At 35.8% G+C, this 18,502-nt stretch overlaps 1 long non-coding RNA gene across 6 annotated transcripts in view; it reads left to right on the top strand.

Moving 5' to 3' along the window:
* Positions 1–18,502, top strand: part of LOC130543190 (uncharacterized) — a 153,394-nt gene that overhangs the window by 10,715 nt on the left and 124,177 nt on the right. The window contains exon 2 of one of the 6 annotated variants that reach the window (XR_008958339.1): positions 9,138–9,311. The exons of the other annotated variants lie outside the window; for them this stretch is intronic. This is a non-coding gene — a long non-coding RNA (uncharacterized LOC130543190). The remainder of the gene's footprint in view (positions 1–9,137; positions 9,312–18,502) is intronic. 6 annotated transcript variants of the gene reach the window in all.

Here is an 18,502-nt window from a genome sequence, read left to right as displayed (position 1 = left end):
TTGAGGCTTTTCTTTAAAATGAGAGATACTTAACACCTCTTGGCACTCAGCTTGACATATCACCAACTCTAGGGCAATGGGATAAGTCCCACTCAAATCCTATGATGTGTCAAAAAGAGGTTCTGGGAGACAGAAAAATTCAAGGGGTAGAAATAATTAAATAAATGGTAAAAGAAAATGTGAAGAGAAATTTTCAGATGAAATGTGTCCAGGAAGAATGGATGGATGACTGGATGACTCAAACCATTTTCTTTTTCACATTCTTATGAAGTTTCAGAGCACAGTTTCATTCACTTATTCATTCAAAAAATATTCATTGAACACTACCATGAACCAGGCACTGGTAGGCTGCAGGTTTATAATAGTGAACTAATAGAGAAGTATACTAAGTGGGGCTGACAGGCTAAAAGCCAATAAATAAAATAATAATTAGTTAAATAATTACAGATTGAACAAAAAGCTATGAATGAAATAGAAGGCTGTGATCCAGAATAACAAGGAACATTAAAATGGTAACATGATCAAGAAAAGCCTTTCTGAGAGGTAGCATTTAGACTTCTGCCTATGGAGGCTAAAATCCAACTGACACTGTCCCTCCAGAAGGTTAGCTTTATGTGTGGGTTCACATGGAAGCCCTGAACATTTAAGCTAAAATCTGAAGGATAAAACCCCCCAACTATATAAAGATCTATGGAGAATGTATGCTAGATAGCACAGCAAGTAGAGAGGCTCTGAGGTAAAAGGAGCATTGTGTATTCTAGGAGATGACAGGAGAATGGAATGAGGAAATAAGTGAGTGAAAAATGGCAAGAGACAAGAAATAACTTTGGAGAGGGGCGCCTGGGTGGCACAGTCGTTAAGCATCTGCCTTCGGCTCAGGGCGTGATCCCAGCATCATGGGATCGAGCCCCACATCAGGCTCTGCTAGGAGCCTGCTTATTCCTCTCCCACTCCCCCTGCTTGTGTTCCCTCTCTTGCTGGCTGTCTCTATCTCTGTCAAATAAATAAATAAAATCTTTTTTTTTTTTAATAATTTTGGAGAAATGGAAGGAATCAGACCTGTAGAGGTGGCTGTACAGGTTCTGGATTTATCCTAAATGCAATGAAAAGCAATTCAGTCATTTAAAGCAGGGAGTTGACATGATCTAATTAACATTTTTAAAAGAATATAGAAATATAGTTTGAAGGCGGAAATAACAGGAATTGGTGATGGATTCATTGAGAAGGGAGAAGTCACGAGGAGTGAATGAAAGGGAAGAGTCAAGGAGGACAATTTATCACAGGGCCATTTATTGAGGTGGTAAAGGCTGAGGGAGATCCAGATTTAGAGAACCATTTTGGTCATGTTAAGTTTGAAATGCCTGGGAGACATACAGGAGAGATGTTAAGTAGATATTTAAAGATGTGAATCTGGAGCTCAGAAAGGAAGTCTAGCCTACTGATATAAATTTAGGAATTGTCAGCAGATAGTTTTTAAAGCTATGAGAATGGATAAGATCATGTAGGGAGAAGGCATAGAGAATAGAACAGAGGGTACAGGGACTCTGGCAGTTAGAGGTCATATGGAGAAAGGAAAAACGTGAAGGAGAATGAGCAAGAGGAGCCAATTATTCAAGAAAACCAGGATAGTTGTGTGGTATAGAGCCCAGAGAAAAGAGTATCAGAAAAGGTCAATGAGAGCTCAGTTAGACAGAAAAGAGAGTCAGCTGAGTAGAGATTGTCAGTTATCTTTACCAGAGCAGTAGAGTAATGGGAAGATTGAAGTAGATTGAAGTTTGTCATTTATCTTCTCAGCAACATTGATTTTTAGAAGACAATGGAGCAATATTGTCAAAGTTCTGAGAGAAAACTCTGACCCTACAATTCTATGAGCAAAACATTCAAGGATGAGGACAAATTAGGGATATTTTCACCTTTTGGGGGGAGGCCTCCTATGCCTTTTCAGGGGGGAAATGCCTAAGGAAATATTCCAGCAAAATGAACTCAAGACAGAAACGTGGGAACTTAAAATTAGGATATTTCAGAAACACAAATATTTAGGGTCTTAGGGTAATCAATAATAGTAGAACAGAAAAAAGGATCTAGAAGAATGTCTTTAAGAAAAAAGTATATTCAGGGGCGCCTGGGTGGCACAGTGGTTGGGCGTCTGCCTTCGGGTCAGGGCGTGATTCCTGCGTTATGGGATTGAGCCCCGCATCGGGCTCCTCTGCTATGAGCCTGCTTCTTCCTCTCCCACTCCCCCTGCTTGTGTTCCCTCTCTCGCTGGCTGTCTCTATCTCTGTCGAATAAATAAATAAAATCTTAAAAAAAAAATAAATAAAAATAAATAAATAAATAAATAAAATCTTTAAAAAAAAAGAAAGAAAAGTATATTCATTTTATGAAATAGGATAATTAAAAACATTAATAGTCTCAATGACAGGATGACATATGATTTTCCTGTCATCAACACCAAAGAAGACAACTGGAATCTTCAGTAAAGGCAAAAAATTGTGTTAAGCCATGGTTCAAAGATAAACTAAAATGTGACATTATTATGAGTAATCAGTGAACACAAAAAAGAGAATCCATTTGACATTACACCTAGAACATTCTTCAATAAGTATAAATCTAGTTACATGATTTATGACTCCCTTTTCATGAGTTTATTCATACTACTTGATCCAGCAATGAATAAGATTTTAAAAATGGTAATGCTGAAAAAGGAACCCTTTACTTTTCAAATTAAATTTAAAGATAAAATGTGGAAGACTTGATTATTCTAACAGTAAATATAAATATTGACAATGTAAAAGTAGTGATAGAGCTAATGGAAGTTGGTAAGTGGAGAGAAGTGAAAGGATGCAAAATATATTAATCTTACATAATAGAAGAGTCAAGAGACACTTTCTGAAGTGGGTGGATCAAGAAATAGAGGTGTGAGTATATTCTTTAAAGCAATAAAGTAACAAATAGAACTTAATGTAATATAATAAAAATTTCAAAGAAGAGACCAAGGGAAGAAAAATGAAGAGTGATGTAATTGAGCTAAATTCTTATTGTTCATTTTCAGTATGGAGTCAATAAAAAAATGTCAGGAGTTGAACCAAGAAGTGGCAGTATGTATGTATTGTTTTCAATTATGAAGATAACTATCAGAAATACTAAAAACTGGGGTGCCTGCGTGGCTCAGTCAAGCGTCTGCCTTCGGCTCAGGTCATGATCCTGAGGTCCTGGGATTGAGCCCAGCATCGGGCTCCCTGCTCAGCAGGAAGCCTGCTTCTCCCTCTCCCACTCCCCCTGCTTGTGTTCCCTCTCTCGCTGTCTCTCTCTGTCAAATAAAAAAAAATAAAATAAAAAATACTAAAAACAGTGTGATATGGCTACTGTTAGGGCACTCTTTCAAATTGTGGGAATGAAATCAGTTTAGTGGGTTACAACCTACATTAGAAAAAGAAGAAAAAAGGAAATATTAAGTTGCATTGCATTAGTAAGGGTAAGTAAAATCAATGAAACTTTTCTTAACTGTGTGTGTGTGTGTGTGTGTGTGTGTGTGTGTCAGTGTGTAAAATGTATTTGCCACTTGGGTCCTGGTCAACAAAGTGCTCTAAGAAGTAGAACTAGGCTATGGACGATCATTGGGCTACATTTTTATCTTTCATTTTTCTACTCATCTGTTTGAATTGTTTTAAACTCATGCATGTACTATTATAATTTAAAATATCTATAGTTTGAGGGGTTCTTTGTTTTTAATACATAAAAAATACAAACTCATAAGCTTCTGTAACATAAAGTGGTTTATTTCCTAACAAAAGCAATTATTAGGCAATTTTTTTTGAGAAACAAAATGATAGGCAATCTTCCATTACTTCAGAAAGGAAAAGTTAACAAGTTTTGAAGATTACTAAAGGCTCAAGGAAGGGAAGACTGGGGCAGGGGCAAGAGTTTAAGGTGTTAGAAGTCTAGGCAATGGGTTAAGTAAGAAGAAGATAAAGCAAGAGAAATAAAAATTTTAAAATATTGTCACACTATAAGCCAATGCTAAAGATGATTTTAAATCAACAAATTATTTTATTGATTCTATGTAATAGTGTTTTATCTGACAGTGAACACTTACATTTCTATAGTGGCTTTCAATTTTCCTCAGTTTGCCCTTAAAGCAAATATGAGACCATTTTTGAGTACTTGCTTACTCAGACCCTCCCTTTTCTAAAAGCTTTTATTCCATTGGGGCAAGACTTCTGTGGTCTTGTGTACCTTGTGACCTGCCACCTAGCTGTATATTCCTAATTGGACCAAAGAAAGACTACTGACTCAACCTGTACCAGTGAGATTTTCTGTCCTAGGAATTTGGAGTTGTAACTCAGAAATACTGATCATTTTGTGTTGGTCACTTGAGGAATAAGAGTTCATTCTGGGGCAGTAATATTTGGCCCATCAGCATAGATACACAGAAAAGAACTCATCTGCCTAAAAAGGAAAGAATAAAGCATGGAGGAGAGGCCGCTAGTTCAACAAATCAACAAATACTTAAGTACTTACTGTTCCAGGTATGGTTCTAGATACTAGGGACACAGCAGTGAATAAAACTGAGTCTCTGCCCTTGCTAGTGTATATTCTTGGGGAAAGGAGGAAGAGGATGAACAAATACATATTTAATAAAATGTGAAGTAGTAATAAATTCTGTGAAGAAAAATAAAGGAGGGCAGGAGATAGAAAGTTTGAAGCTGGGATGGGGAAATAATTTGAGCAAAGACTTGGACCAGTTGGGGAAGGTAGCCAAAAATATATCTGAAGGAATTACTTTCCAAGCTGCAGTTCTACAACATGCAAAAACTTTGAGTTGGGAACATTCTTGGGAAGTTCAGGAGACACAGTGGTAAGAAGAAAGAAAAAATAAATCTACACCTTGATAAAGATAAGGAGGAGATCTTAAAAACATTCAGAGAGAAAAGATAGATAACCCAATTGTTTTTAAATCAGTTCAAAATGGCATCTCTATATTGGCCCCTATATATTGTTTACTTATTCCCAGATCAAGGCTTGCTAGCGCCAACCCAAATTCTTACACATCCAGTTGCTTTAAGTGTAGCCTAAATAAGCAGATTTCTAATATTTAGATCCTGCCTGCTAGGTGTACCCCATGAAACCTGCACCTGACATCTTCTAACCATAGATAAGGCAAACTCTGTAGCTATAAAATAACCCAAACTGCTGTTGCCCTTCAGAGCTGTCTGACCCTGAGATTCCCACCATGCTACTGAGTGACATATCCTAGACACATGAGCCACCTCACCTATTCTCTCCTTGGAAGTTCCATTGTCCTTTTACCCTTCTGAGTGGTAGCCCCATGCAGCTATGTCTGGATAGTCCCTTGCTGTGAGGACTTCCCCTTTCCTATGGTCCTATCCAAATGTCACCTAGTAAACCTTATTTGCAATATTGTCATCTCATGGTCTTGTCTCTTCCTTGATCTATCCTGAAACTTTTGAACTTACCACACCAATAGAACAAAATTAGATTGAAACTGACTTCTCAATTGCAACAATATAAATCAAAAGACAATGAAATAATATATTCCAAGCAGTAAGAGCAAATTATTGGCAGCCTAAAATTTTATACCTAGCTTAACTATAACTTGGGAGACAAAAGTTGAGAATCCCTACTAAAAGATATACTTCATAATTAAATAAATTATGCCACAAGGAAGAAATGAGATACCAAAAAAAAAAAAAAAAAGAGAGAGAGAATAGCGATAGGGGGGAGGTAAATACCTGGGAAAAACTGAACAAGTATTAATTGTATAAAAAATGATAATGATGACTCATGAGGGAGAACAAAAACAAGATGCAGCTAAAATACTAGTGATAATAACATGTACACTGGAATAAGGTCATCATAGAAAAACTATGCTAGGTCTTTGTTTTATTCAAGATCAACGTAGGTATATTTATCAACTTTAGACTTTGGTTTTCATATTAAAGATATCACTAAGAATATATATAGGATTGGAGCACCTGGCTGGCTCAGTTGGTAGAGCATGCAACTCCTGATCTTGAGGTTGTGGGTATAGAGATTACTTAAAAATAAAATCTTAAGAAAAAAAGAATATATGTAGGGCGTATTACTCCAAAATGCAGTTGAGAGAGGGAAAGACAAAATATATTTAATACAATAGACATAAGCAAAAAAAAAAAAAAAAAATTCTAAAAAGTAAAACCTAAAGACAATTTTTTAATTTAAAAGAGAAAATAAGCATGAAAAAGATGGTAGAAATAAATCCAAATGTGTTGGTAAACATTTAATAAATACTACTTGGACTAACACAAATTTAAAAATAGAGATTATTAGTTTAGATTATTAGATTAAGAAAAACATATAAAATTCAATAGAATTTCCCTATACAGCTAGGGAAATAACATTTTAAGAGATATTTTTTTTGTGATAGTGAGAAAATTAGAACATCCTTTGGCTATTAGGCAAGACCTTATAAAGAAAATTGTAAAACTTTAATGAAAAATTTATTGAGAAATATAAACACATTGTTGGATAGAAAGACTCAATATTATAAAGAAGACAAGTCTCTCAAAATTGATCCATCTATTCAAATTAATTTCAATTGAAATCTTACGTGGATTTATTTTTTATTTTAGAGAGAGAGAGAGCGCACAAGTGGGGGGAGGGGCAAAGAGAGAAGGGGAGGGAGAGAATCTCAAGCAGACTGTCTGCTGAGTGGGGAGCGCCATGCATGGCTCGATCACAGGACCCTGAGATCATGATCTGGGCCAAAACCAAGAGTTGGACACTTAACCGACTGAGGCACCCAGATGCCCACCTTGACAAGTTTGGTAGAATTTTATGTAGAAATCAAAGCCTCAAGAATAGATGAGATATTCCTCAAGAAGAAGGGGGGAAGATTTGCTCTATTACGTGTAAGACTTCTTATAAATTTATATTAAGTAAAGCATATTGACAGAGGCCCAGCAACAAAAATATGACTAATGAAACTAGAGTAAAGAAACTGATCCATATATACATGGTAACTTGATTTATGCTGGATGAGTATTATAGATTACTGGAAAAGGATGAACTTCAATAAATGACACTACCTTTGAACTGCCTATCTTCAATTTTCTTGTTAAATGAGATCATAAATGTCTACATTGTTTACTGTTAGATTTTTCTGTTAGTTGCAGCTCAAAGAATTCATACTGATATAAGTCCTAGGATCACTTTGCCAAAGACATGTGATTAAAATGGTCCAATCAGAGTGGATCCTACAACTTGTGGAGGAACAACAGGGGAGAAACTATGCCTCTTCTACTAAACTTGAATCTGAATGAATGTGTGCCTGCAGTTTCTGGGGAGTACCACATGGCACTTGAGAGTGAAGCCAACGCAGTCAAAGGCAGAGTAGAGGATGAAGAGAAACTGAATCAGGATGATAGTTTGAACCCTTTAACTGAGATCCACCTTCTTCTATCCACCCATGGACTTTTCAATTATATAAGCCAATAAATCCCTTTTGTATTTGTTTTAGCTATTTAAAGTAGAATTTTCTGTTTTATGGAACTAAAATGCACTCACTAAAAATGGTAAACTCAACTCACTTTCTCCAAGAGTTTATGATAGAAACCATGATCAGACATCGAATTTTTTTAAATGTTGCTGGCTATAAAGATGGACATAACTAATAAAGCCAATGTGCTCCCAACATAGAGATGAGACAACAAAAGCAGTACACTGGTTTGATTGAAACATTTGGGTCACAGTAATTACATCTTTTGAAAATCCTATGAAAAACAGAGTCACCATGTTTTGTTCAATAAAACCAAAGCTGAGGGGTTGAGAAGGAGACCATGATATAAAGTCAGAAGGAGGACTTATTTTGTTAGCCAAGTAATAAAAATGCAAGAAGTTGTAGAAAATAGACTCTTGCCTCATCCTCTGGGGTTGGGGAAGCAGTTTTTACAAATATGCAGTATAAATTGCTTCTAAAATTCTGATATTTTGTTCACTAGGGAGTCTTGCGAGGATGGCTTACAAAGAAGAGAGATTTAAGAAAGTCTGAAAAGTTATGAGATTAAATTTGTGTTTTAGAACATCTTTCAAAATGAGAGATCTAAAACTCAAATATCAAATGGATTTGTGACAAAGAAAATGGTCTACAGAAGTAGTTATCAAAATTAATTTTAGCATTGAAACCTTATTCTACATGAAATCTTACAGAAAATTTCAATATGTAAATTAGACAAATGTATTTGTTAGTATAGATTTTTTTTTTTAGTTGAACTGTATAGCATTTACTAATTAAAGAGGAGAGGAAGGATGCTAGTCTGAAGAATACACTAAAATTTTAAAATCAAGAGTGATGGATAACAGTTCCACTCTTATCATCATTAGCATTTGTTTTATCTATTGTTTTTAGTTATGCAGAAGTAATATAAAATATTTGCAAATGGTAATTTCAGGATACTTTTTTTCAGGATATTTTTCAATTAAACTCAGAAGGCTGAGAAAGAAATAGATTAAAAATTTTTTTGTTTCAAGGTTAAGCCACTAAGCATGTCTATTAGTAGAATTATTTTTCATAAGTATGAAGGTTTAGAGAAGGAACTAAAAGTTACAAGTATTGCTTAAAATACTTATAATAGGATACAGTATTATGACATCATGTTTACTTGTTAGTGTGGTGTTTTTGTTGCATAATTGGCTATTTTGCCTCAACAGAGAATTTGCCAAACTCATGCATTGAACTTTTAACTGGTTTTTAGTTAAGCACGATGAATGTGTGTTCTGGATTTCTGTTCATTTGTATAATTTTATGTCAGTAAATATGACAAAATATAAAAATAAATTTTTAAAAGAAAAAAGAATGAGGGATCATAACTTTAAATTTAATCCACATTTATAAGAAGCTTAAGTGAGCCCACAAAAATATTGATGAGGAAATCACAAAGACTGTTCACAAAAATTCTAGTTCGCTTCCTGGATATTGATAAGATTGCTCTTCCCTGATGACCTTAGAGTTAGTTGTGGCCTGGTGCCTTGCTTTGGCCAGTGAAATATGAGCAGACTTAGCATGTATCAATTCTGGGCAGATGTATTAAGAACAAGTGCCATTGCACAATTCTTCATGTTTCTTCTCCCTGCCACAGTGATCAAAGAAGCACACTACCGAGAGGGAGTCTCCAGCAATCTGGATTCCTGAGTGATGATGAATAGAATCCCTTGCTAACCTGCAGTAGACATGTGCAAAATCAAACACTATGGATAAGCCAAAGAAACCAGTTAGCAGAAAGAGGAGAGTGGGACAGAGCTGCAGAGAGAATGTAAGTTGTCATGAGAGAAAAATAAGAGGGAGTAGCTGATCCCTAGAATTTCTTTTGTTCCAGGTGATTTCCAGATCCTGTGGGCTCTAATACTAAACTCCACATTATCCTCTGGAGCTTGATAGGACTCCTGATACTTAAAAAACAATAACAAAAAGCCTAAATAAAAAGTGTATTTCAACTTAGTAAGGTGTTCCCCAAATGCATATGCTGAATCAAGAGGTATGTGCATTTTTATATAAATTGCCAAATGTCACCCACTAGCAAGGTAGAGAGTGCTCCTTTCAGAGTACAGTGCTTTTGGCAACACTGGTTATGCACATTAAAAAACAAAACAAAGTAGGGATAAAAACTTTGCTGATGGGAAAAAAAGTTAAATGTATTAATCAGAATTTATTAGTAAGGCTGACTTTTTACCAAATTTTTCTAAATCATTTACTCCTTCTTTTGTAATTTAAAAAAATGTATTTCTCTAGCCAATTCATGGATTAGGTAGGACCTTGAAGGTTTTTTATGGGTGTATATAAGTTAGATTGTTAAATATTCACTCTTTATTTTTTCCCTTTACTCTCTTTTTCTCACCTATAGGATTCTCATTCATATTGTACAAAATTTATCATTTGAGGGGCACCTGGGTGGCTCAGTTGGTTAAGCATCTGCCTTCCTCTCAGGTCATGATCCCAGAGTCCTGGGATCGAGCCCTGCATAGGGCTCCCTTCCCGGCGGGGGGTCTGCTTCTCCCTCTCCCTCTCCTGCTCCCTCTGCTTATGGTCTCTTGTTCGCACTCTCTCTCTCAAATAAATAAATAAATAAATAAATAAATAAATGAAATCTTCAAAATTTGTCATTTGAAGCAAACTGTAAATACAAAAACAAATAATTATATAAACAAATAATTGTTTTCTCTCTATCTTCTGTTTTTTTAGATTTATTCATTTTACAGAGAGAGAGAGAAGGGGAGGGCCAGAGGAAGAGGGAGAGGGGAAACTCAGTCAGACTTCCTGCTGACCGCAGAGTCTGATGTGGGGCTTGATCTCATGACCCTGACATCATGACCTGAGCTGAAATCAAGAGTCAGACACTTAACTGAACCACTTAGGTGCCACTATTTTCTCTTTTAATAATAAGATTTTTTAATCCTATAATTCTTAATCTGTTTAGATTTTATTTTGGTGTATTGCATAAAATTAAGATTTAATTGATTTATTTTCCAAAATGGCTAACCAATTACCCTGGCATTTTATTGAATAATTCTTTTTTCTCCCCCACTAATTTGCCATGCTCCTTCACCTTCATTTTTGATCAAATATAATGCAGTTTTAATTTCAACTTATCCATTCTACATTTCACATTTATCTGTTTCTTTGTTCCAGTGTGGTTTTTGAAAGAGTCAATTGAGTATAACAAAATTTGGTTATCAAAATACCTCTTAAGTTTTGCTGATGTGTTTAGGGAGAAAAGTGTCATGATGTCTGTAGAGTCCACAAGTTACTTTTAATTGGTTCTGGAAAGAGAGAGAGAGAAAGTAAACATAGCAAAATGTTAATCTGGTGAATCTAGTTTCATTATACCAATCTTAACTTTTATATAGGTTTGAAAAGTTTTTCTTAGGGTGAGACTTTTTTTTATACTTTTCTTTAATGAAATTTTAAAAATTAGCTGTAATTTACATACAGTAAAATAGATTTGAAACTTTACAAAATAAGTGTGTGGGGGAAATAGGGGAGATTCAAGATGGCAGCATTAACAGATCCTGAACTCCCATAAAGACAATAAATAAATTTACAGCTCCATGTGAAACAATTCCCTATGATAAGGACCTGGAAGCTAGCTGAAAAGCACCCTCACAACAAAGGATAAAAGGGCCATATGAAGACTGGTAGGAGAGGAAGAGAAGTAGTCTTGCAAGAAACTCCACCCTAGGAGCAGTGACCTATAGTTCTGAAGGATCTCTTAATACAGAGCTTGTCCCTGAGGAGTGAGGGGTTTGTGCCCAACATTCCCAACCCTTAGAATTGCACCAGAAAGACGGTCCCCAAAGCACCTGGCCTTGAAAACCAACAAGGTTTACTTCCAGGAGAGCCATAGGGCTATAGGAAATGGAAAATCTTCTCTTAAAGGGCTTGTCCACAGCCCCACTCAAAAGCAACAGTTTGAAAGGTACCTAGACTATATGCAAAAGAGACTCATTTGTTAATCTTAAAGCATTTGCCAAAGAGGCAGGAATCTGTTGGGACTTTCTCCAGAGACTGAAGTGTTGGCGGGTGCCATTTTTGCATTCTATTTTGTTGATGCCAGTGTTGCACAATTTTCACACCCCCTCTCTAGCTTGCTAACTCTGATGGAAGCTTCTGCGCTCATGGCCACAGCCATAGCCCACCATGCCATACCCTGGCCTGGTGGTTTAAGCACCCCACTCCCATGTGCTACAGCCATGGCCTGCCCTGCCACAGTGGGCAGACACATCAAGGGATGCCCCTTGAGTGCCTGGCCCCAGTGGCCAGGTGATCACAGTTCTGGGCTCCATAGGTCTGAAAAATTAGAGATGGTCCTTGGCAGACTACAATTCCTAGGACACTGCACAAAAAGACTGAAATACACCTCCAGACTTCATGTGAAAAAGGCCCATTTTTTGTTCCAAGGAGCTTCAGCCTGAAGGATAGTCTTCAGGTTTGTCACACATCCAGAGGCCACAGAAATTCACCCTGGGAACATGGGCAAGAAGACACCATATTATTGCCGTCCTTTGGCTTTGCCACAGTTTGCTGATACCTCCCATAAAGGATCTTATATACACATTGAAAGCCATGATTTTTGGAACAATCACCCAGGGGACTCCTTTAGATCTGGTCTGGAAGTCAGCAAAGTTTACAGTTGTGGAACCACAAGACTATGCATACTTATATACCTTGAAAACTGTTGCCTAAGGATCTGGCTTACAGTTAGCCTGAAATTAGGCACTTTCTAAGACCTCTCCCTTTGGAACACTGATGGGTCTTGGCACATCCTTAGCAACTGGGACCTATCAAGAACAAATCAGTCTATTTAGACAATTACAAAGCTAGGGCAAGGTTGGGTGATAAAGTTCACCTCCTTTGTAAGGCCACTCCTTTAAGACAGTAGCTGTTTCTTCTAATACAGAGAAACAAACAGAGTCAAGCAAAATGAGTAGACAGAGGAATATGTCCCAAACAAGAGAATATGACAAGAGACCTTAATGAAACAGAGATAAGTAATCTACCTCATAAAGGGTTCAATGTAATGGCATTAAGATGCCCACGAACTTGGGAGAAGAATGGATGAACATATTGAGAACTTCATCAAAGAGATAGAAAACATAATAAAGTACAGTAGTCACAGAATTGAAGAATACAATAACTAAACTAAAAAAAATACACTAAAGGTTCAAAGCAGACTAGACAAAGTAGAAAAACAGATCAGCGACTTGGAAGATAGGGCAGTGGAAATCTCCTAACCAAAACAGCCAGAAGAGAAAATAATTTTTTAAAGGGAAGATAGCTTAAGGGACTTGTGGGACAACATCAAGCAGAATAATATTAACATTACAGGGGTTAAGCAGGAGAAGAGAGAGAAAGGAGTAGAAAATTTAATTGAAAAAAATAATGGCTGAAAACCTCCCTGGGGAAGAAAACAGACATCCAGCTCCAGGAAACAGAGTTTCCAAATAAGATGAACCCAAACAGATCTATACCAGACACATTATAATTAAAATTCCAAAAATTAGAATATTGAAAGTATCAAGGGAAAAACAATTTGTAATATACAAGGGAAACTCCATAAGACTATAAGCTGATTTTTCAGCAGCAACTTTGCAGGCCAGAAGTGGGTAGCATGATATACTCAAATTGTTGAAAGGAGAAAATTTCCAACTAAGAATGCTTTTCCTGGCAAGGTTATCATTCAGAATTGAAGTAAAGATAAAGAGTTTTTCAAGCAAACAGAAACAGTTGTTCATCACCACTAAACCAGCCTTACAGGAAATACTAAAGTGACTTCTTTAAGATGGGGGGGGGGGGAGGCACTACCACGTAGCAAGAAAATATATAAAAGTACAAATCTTGCTGGTACAAGGAAATATATAGTAAAGGTAGTGGATTAACCAATAATAATGCTAATATGGAGGTTAAAAGACAGAAGTAATAAAATTATAATAATTAGTTAAGGGATACAAAAAAATAAAAAGATGTAAAATATGACATCAAAAACAAAACAAACACATTTGGTGGGGGAGTAAAAATGTAGAGTTTTTAGAATATGCTCAAACCTAAGATGCTATTAACTTAAGATAGACTCTTATATAGAGAGACTGCTATATGTGACCCCCATGGTAACCACAAAGCAAAAATCAATAGTGCACATACAAAAGACAATGAGAAAGGTATCTAAATGTAACACCAAAGAAAATCAGTTAACTCCAAGAGACAAGAACAAAGAAGAGAAAAGAACAGAGAGGAACTACAAAAACACCCAGAAGACAATCAACAAAATGTCAACCTCTACATACCTGACAATAATTATTTTAAATGTAAATGGACTAATTTCTCCAATTGAAAGACATAGAGTGCCTCAATGGATTAAAAAAAAAGAAAAAGAAAAAGACCCATCTATAAGTTATCTACAAGAGACTCACTTCAAATCTAAGGACATGCCAGACTGAAAGTGAAGGGATAGAAAAAAGAAATTCTATGCAAATGCAAGCAAAAAGAAAGCTGCTATAGTGATACTTATATAAAATAGACTTTAAAACAAAGACTGTTATAAAAGATAAAGAAGGGCATTACATAGTGATAAAGGGGTCAGTCTAACTAGAGGATATACATTTGTAAATATATAGGCACCCAACAAAGGAGCACAATATAAAGCAAATATTAACCGACCTAAAGGGAGAAATTGGAGCCAAGAATATACAATGGGGAAAAGATAATCTCTTCAATAAGTGGTTTTGGGAAAATTGGATAACCACATGCAAAAGACTGAAACTAGATCACTGTCTTACACCATACACAAAAATTAACTCAAAATAGATTAAAGACTTGAATGTACAACCTGAAACCATATAATTCCTGGAAGAAAATATAGGCAGTAAACTCCTTGATATTGATCTTAGCAAGGTTTTCTTTCTTTTCTTTCCTTTCCTTTTCTTTTCTTTTCTTTCTTTCTTTCTTTCTTTCTTTCTTTCTTTCTTTCTTTCTTTCTTTCTTCTTATCTGACTCCAAAGGCAAGGGAAACAAACAAAAATAAACAAACAACAGGACTATATCAAACTAAAAAGTATCTGCACAGCAAAGGAAACCATCAACAAAACAAAAAGGCAAGCTACTGAATGGGAGAAAATATTCACAAATCATGTATCCAATAAGGGATTAATATCCAAAATATATAAAGAACTCATAACACAATAACAAAAACACACAACCTGACTAAAAAACGGACAGATGATCTGAATAGACATTTTTCCAAAGAACATACACATTGCCAACAGGTACATGAAAAGATGTTTAACATTACTAATCATCAGAGAAATGCAATTCAAAACCAGAATGAGTTATCAACTTCACACCTGTCAGAATGGCTCTTATCAAAAAGACAAGAAGTAAATGTTGGAGAGGATGTGAAGAAAAGAGAACCTTTGTACACTATTGGTGGGATTGTAAACTGGTGCAGCTACTACAGAAAAATAGTATGGAGATTCCTCAAAAATTAAAAATAGAACTACCATACAGTTCAGCTATTCCATTTCTGGGTATTTATCTAAAAAATACAAAAACACTAATTCAAAAAGATACATGTACCCCATGTTCATTGCAACATTATTAAAATAGCCAAGATATGGAAACAAGTGTCTATTGACAGATGAATGAATAAAGAAGATGGCAAGATAGATAAATAGATAGATAGATATACATATATACATGTGAATGTGTACATCTACCTATCTGTATATGTATACATAAACACACACAACAGAATACTACTCATCCATAAAAAAGAAAGAAAGCTTGCCATTTGCAACAAATGGATGGACCTTGATGATATTATGCTAAGTGAAATAAGTCAGACAGAGAAAGATAAATACTGTATCATTTTACTTATACACAGCATCTGAAAAACAAAACAGGTACCTGGCTGGGTCAGCTGGTAGAGCATGGGACTCTTGATCTCAAGGTTATGAGTTCAAGCCTCACTTTGGGCATAGAGTTTACTTAAAAAAAAAGAACAAATTCATGGATACAGATTGGTAGTTATAAGAGGGGAAGGAGGTTTGGGGGGTAGACGAAATGGGTGAAAGAGCTCTTTTGTATGGTGATGCCTGGTTATGGTGGTGATCACTCTGTAGTGTATACAAATATCAAATTATTATGTTGTATACCTGAAACAAATACCAATTTTACCTCAAAAAAATAGGGGAAAATAAAATCAATACCTTTTAAGTGAGGTTTGTTTGTAATTTGGTTCCATGTTTAAGACAAAAGAATTAGTATCAGAGTTTCTAATGAATAGATGTTATGCTATCTTTAAAAAGATTTAATTAGATTTAGTAGGGTTTTTTTTTTTTAAATATACTCCATGAAGTGAGTTAATGATAACAAAAAGCTGATCTGATTGAATAATTTCCTCTAGGAATCATTTTAAGAACCTGTGTGAAATAAGAGCTATTTTAAATTAATATTTGATTTCTTCAAGGAATTGATCCATTGTGCAATTGAAAAACCATAATGTACCTAGGAATAAACCTAACCAAAGAGGTAAAAGACGAGTACTTTGAAAACTAAAAAACACGGATGAAGAAATCAAATATGTCACAAAGAAACTGAAAAACATTCCATGCTCATGGGTTGGAAGAACAAATGTTGTTATAATGTCCATACTACTCAAAGCAGTCTACACATTTAATGCAATCCCTATCAAAATACCAACAGCATTTTTCACAGAGCTAGAACAAACAATCCTAAAATTTGTATGGAACCACAAAAGACCCAAAATAGCCAAAGCAAACTTGAAAAAGAAAAGCAAAGCTGGAGACATCACAATTCCAGACTTTATTTTTTTTTAACTGTTTTGTTTTTACTTTATTTTCTGATTTTGTGGGGGTTTTTTTTTGCATTTTTTTATAATATTTTTTTGTTATATTATGTTTGTCACCATACAGTGCATCCCTAGTTTTTGGGTTGTTGCTTTTTTTTATGTAAAGTTCGATGATTCATTAGTTGCGTATAACACCCAGTGCAACATGCAATACATGCCCTCCCCCCTGAAGGAATGCAATACATTCCCCCACCCCCTCCCCTCTGAAGCCCTCAGTTTTTTTCTCAGAGTCCATAGTCTCTCATGCTTCAGACTTTAAATTATATTACAAAACTCTAGTGATCAAGACAGTATGGTATTGGCACAAAAACAGACACATAGATCAACGGGTAGAAAGAAAACTCAGAAATAAACCCACAACTATATGGTCAACTAATCTTAAAGCAGGAAAGAATATCCAATGGAAAAAAGACAGTCTCTTCAACAAATGGTGTTGGGGAAGATTGGACAACAACATGCAAAAGGATGAGATTGGACTACTTTTTTTTTTTTTTAAGATTTGTTTATCTCTATTATTATATACACAGAGAGAGTGCAAGCATGGGGAGGGGCAAAGGGAGAGGGAAAGGGAGAGGATCTCAAGAAGACTCCTTGCTGAGCACAGAGTATGATGTGGGGCTTGATCTCATGACCCTGAGATCATGACCTGAGCCGAAATCAGAGTTGGACACTTAACCAACTGACCCACTAGGGACCCCTGAACTACTTTCTCACACATTCAAAATGGATGACAGACCTAAATGTGAGACAGGAAACCATCAAAATCTTAGAGGAGAACACAAGCAGTAACCTCTTTGACATCAGCCTAGAAACTTCTAGCTCAGGCAAGAAGAAACAGAAGCAAAAATAAACTGTTGGAACTTCATCAAGATAAAAAGTTTCTGCACAGTAAAGGAAACAATCAACAAAACTAAAAGGCAACCTTCAGAATGGGAGAAGATATTTGCAAATGACATATCTGATAAAGGGTTAGTATCCAAAATATATAAAGAACTTATAAAACTCAACACCCAAAAAACCCAAATAACCCAGTTAAAAAATGGGCAGAAGATATGAATAGACATTTTTCCAAAGGAGACATACAGATGGCTAACACATACATGGAAAGATGGTCAACATCATTCACCATCAGGGAAATACAAATCAAAACTACAATGAGATACCACCTCACACCAGTCAGAATGGCTAAAATTAACAACACAGGAAACAGATGTTGGTGAGGATGCAGAGAAAGGGGAGCGCTCTTGCGCTGTTGGTGGGAATGCAAACTGGTGCAGCCACTCTGGAAAACAGTATGGAGGTTCCTCAAAAAGTTAAAAATAGAACTATCCTACTACCCAGCAATTGCACTGCTAAGTATTTACCTAAAGCACACAAAAATACTGATTTGAAGGTATACATGCACCCTGATGTTTATAGCAGCATTATCAACAATAGCCAAGTTATGGAAAGAGCCCAAATGCCCATTGACTTATGAATGGATAAAGAAGTCATGGTATATCATACAATAGAATATTACTCAGCCATAAAAAAGAATGAAGTCTTGCCATTTGCAATGATGTGGAGCTAGAGAGTATTATGCCAAGTGAAATAGAGAAAGACAAATACTGTATGATTTCACTCATATGTGGAATTTAAGAAACAAAGCAGGTGAACATAGTGGGGGATAAAGAGATGCAAACCAGAAAACAGACTCTTAACTATAAAGAACAAACTGAGGGTTGCTGGAGGGGAGGTGGGCAGGGGAATGGGTTAAATGGGTGATGGGTATTTAAGGAGGGTACTTGTGATGAGCATTGAGTGTTACATTATGTGATGAATTACTAAATTCTACACCTGCTGTATATTAACTGTAATTTAAAGATTTATTTATTTATTTATTTATTTATTTATTTATTTATTTATTTATTTATGAGAGAAAGAGAGAGGGCCTGGGAGAGCACAGAGGTGGGGAGGAGCAGAGAGAGAGGGAGAGAAGTCCAAAGCAGACTCCATGCTAAGCATGGAGCCATGCGCAGGCTGGATCTCACAACCCTGAGATCATGACCTGAACTGAAACCAAGAGTTGAACAGTTAACCAATTG

This window comes from Ursus arctos, unplaced genomic scaffold (assembly GCF_023065955.2).
Source record: "Ursus arctos isolate Adak ecotype North America unplaced genomic scaffold, UrsArc2.0 scaffold_8, whole genome shotgun sequence".
NCBI lineage: Eukaryota > Metazoa > Chordata > Mammalia > Carnivora > Ursidae > Ursus > Ursus arctos.
Note: the sequence above shows the minus strand (reverse complement) of the source record. Positions and strands in the feature narration are given on the sequence as shown.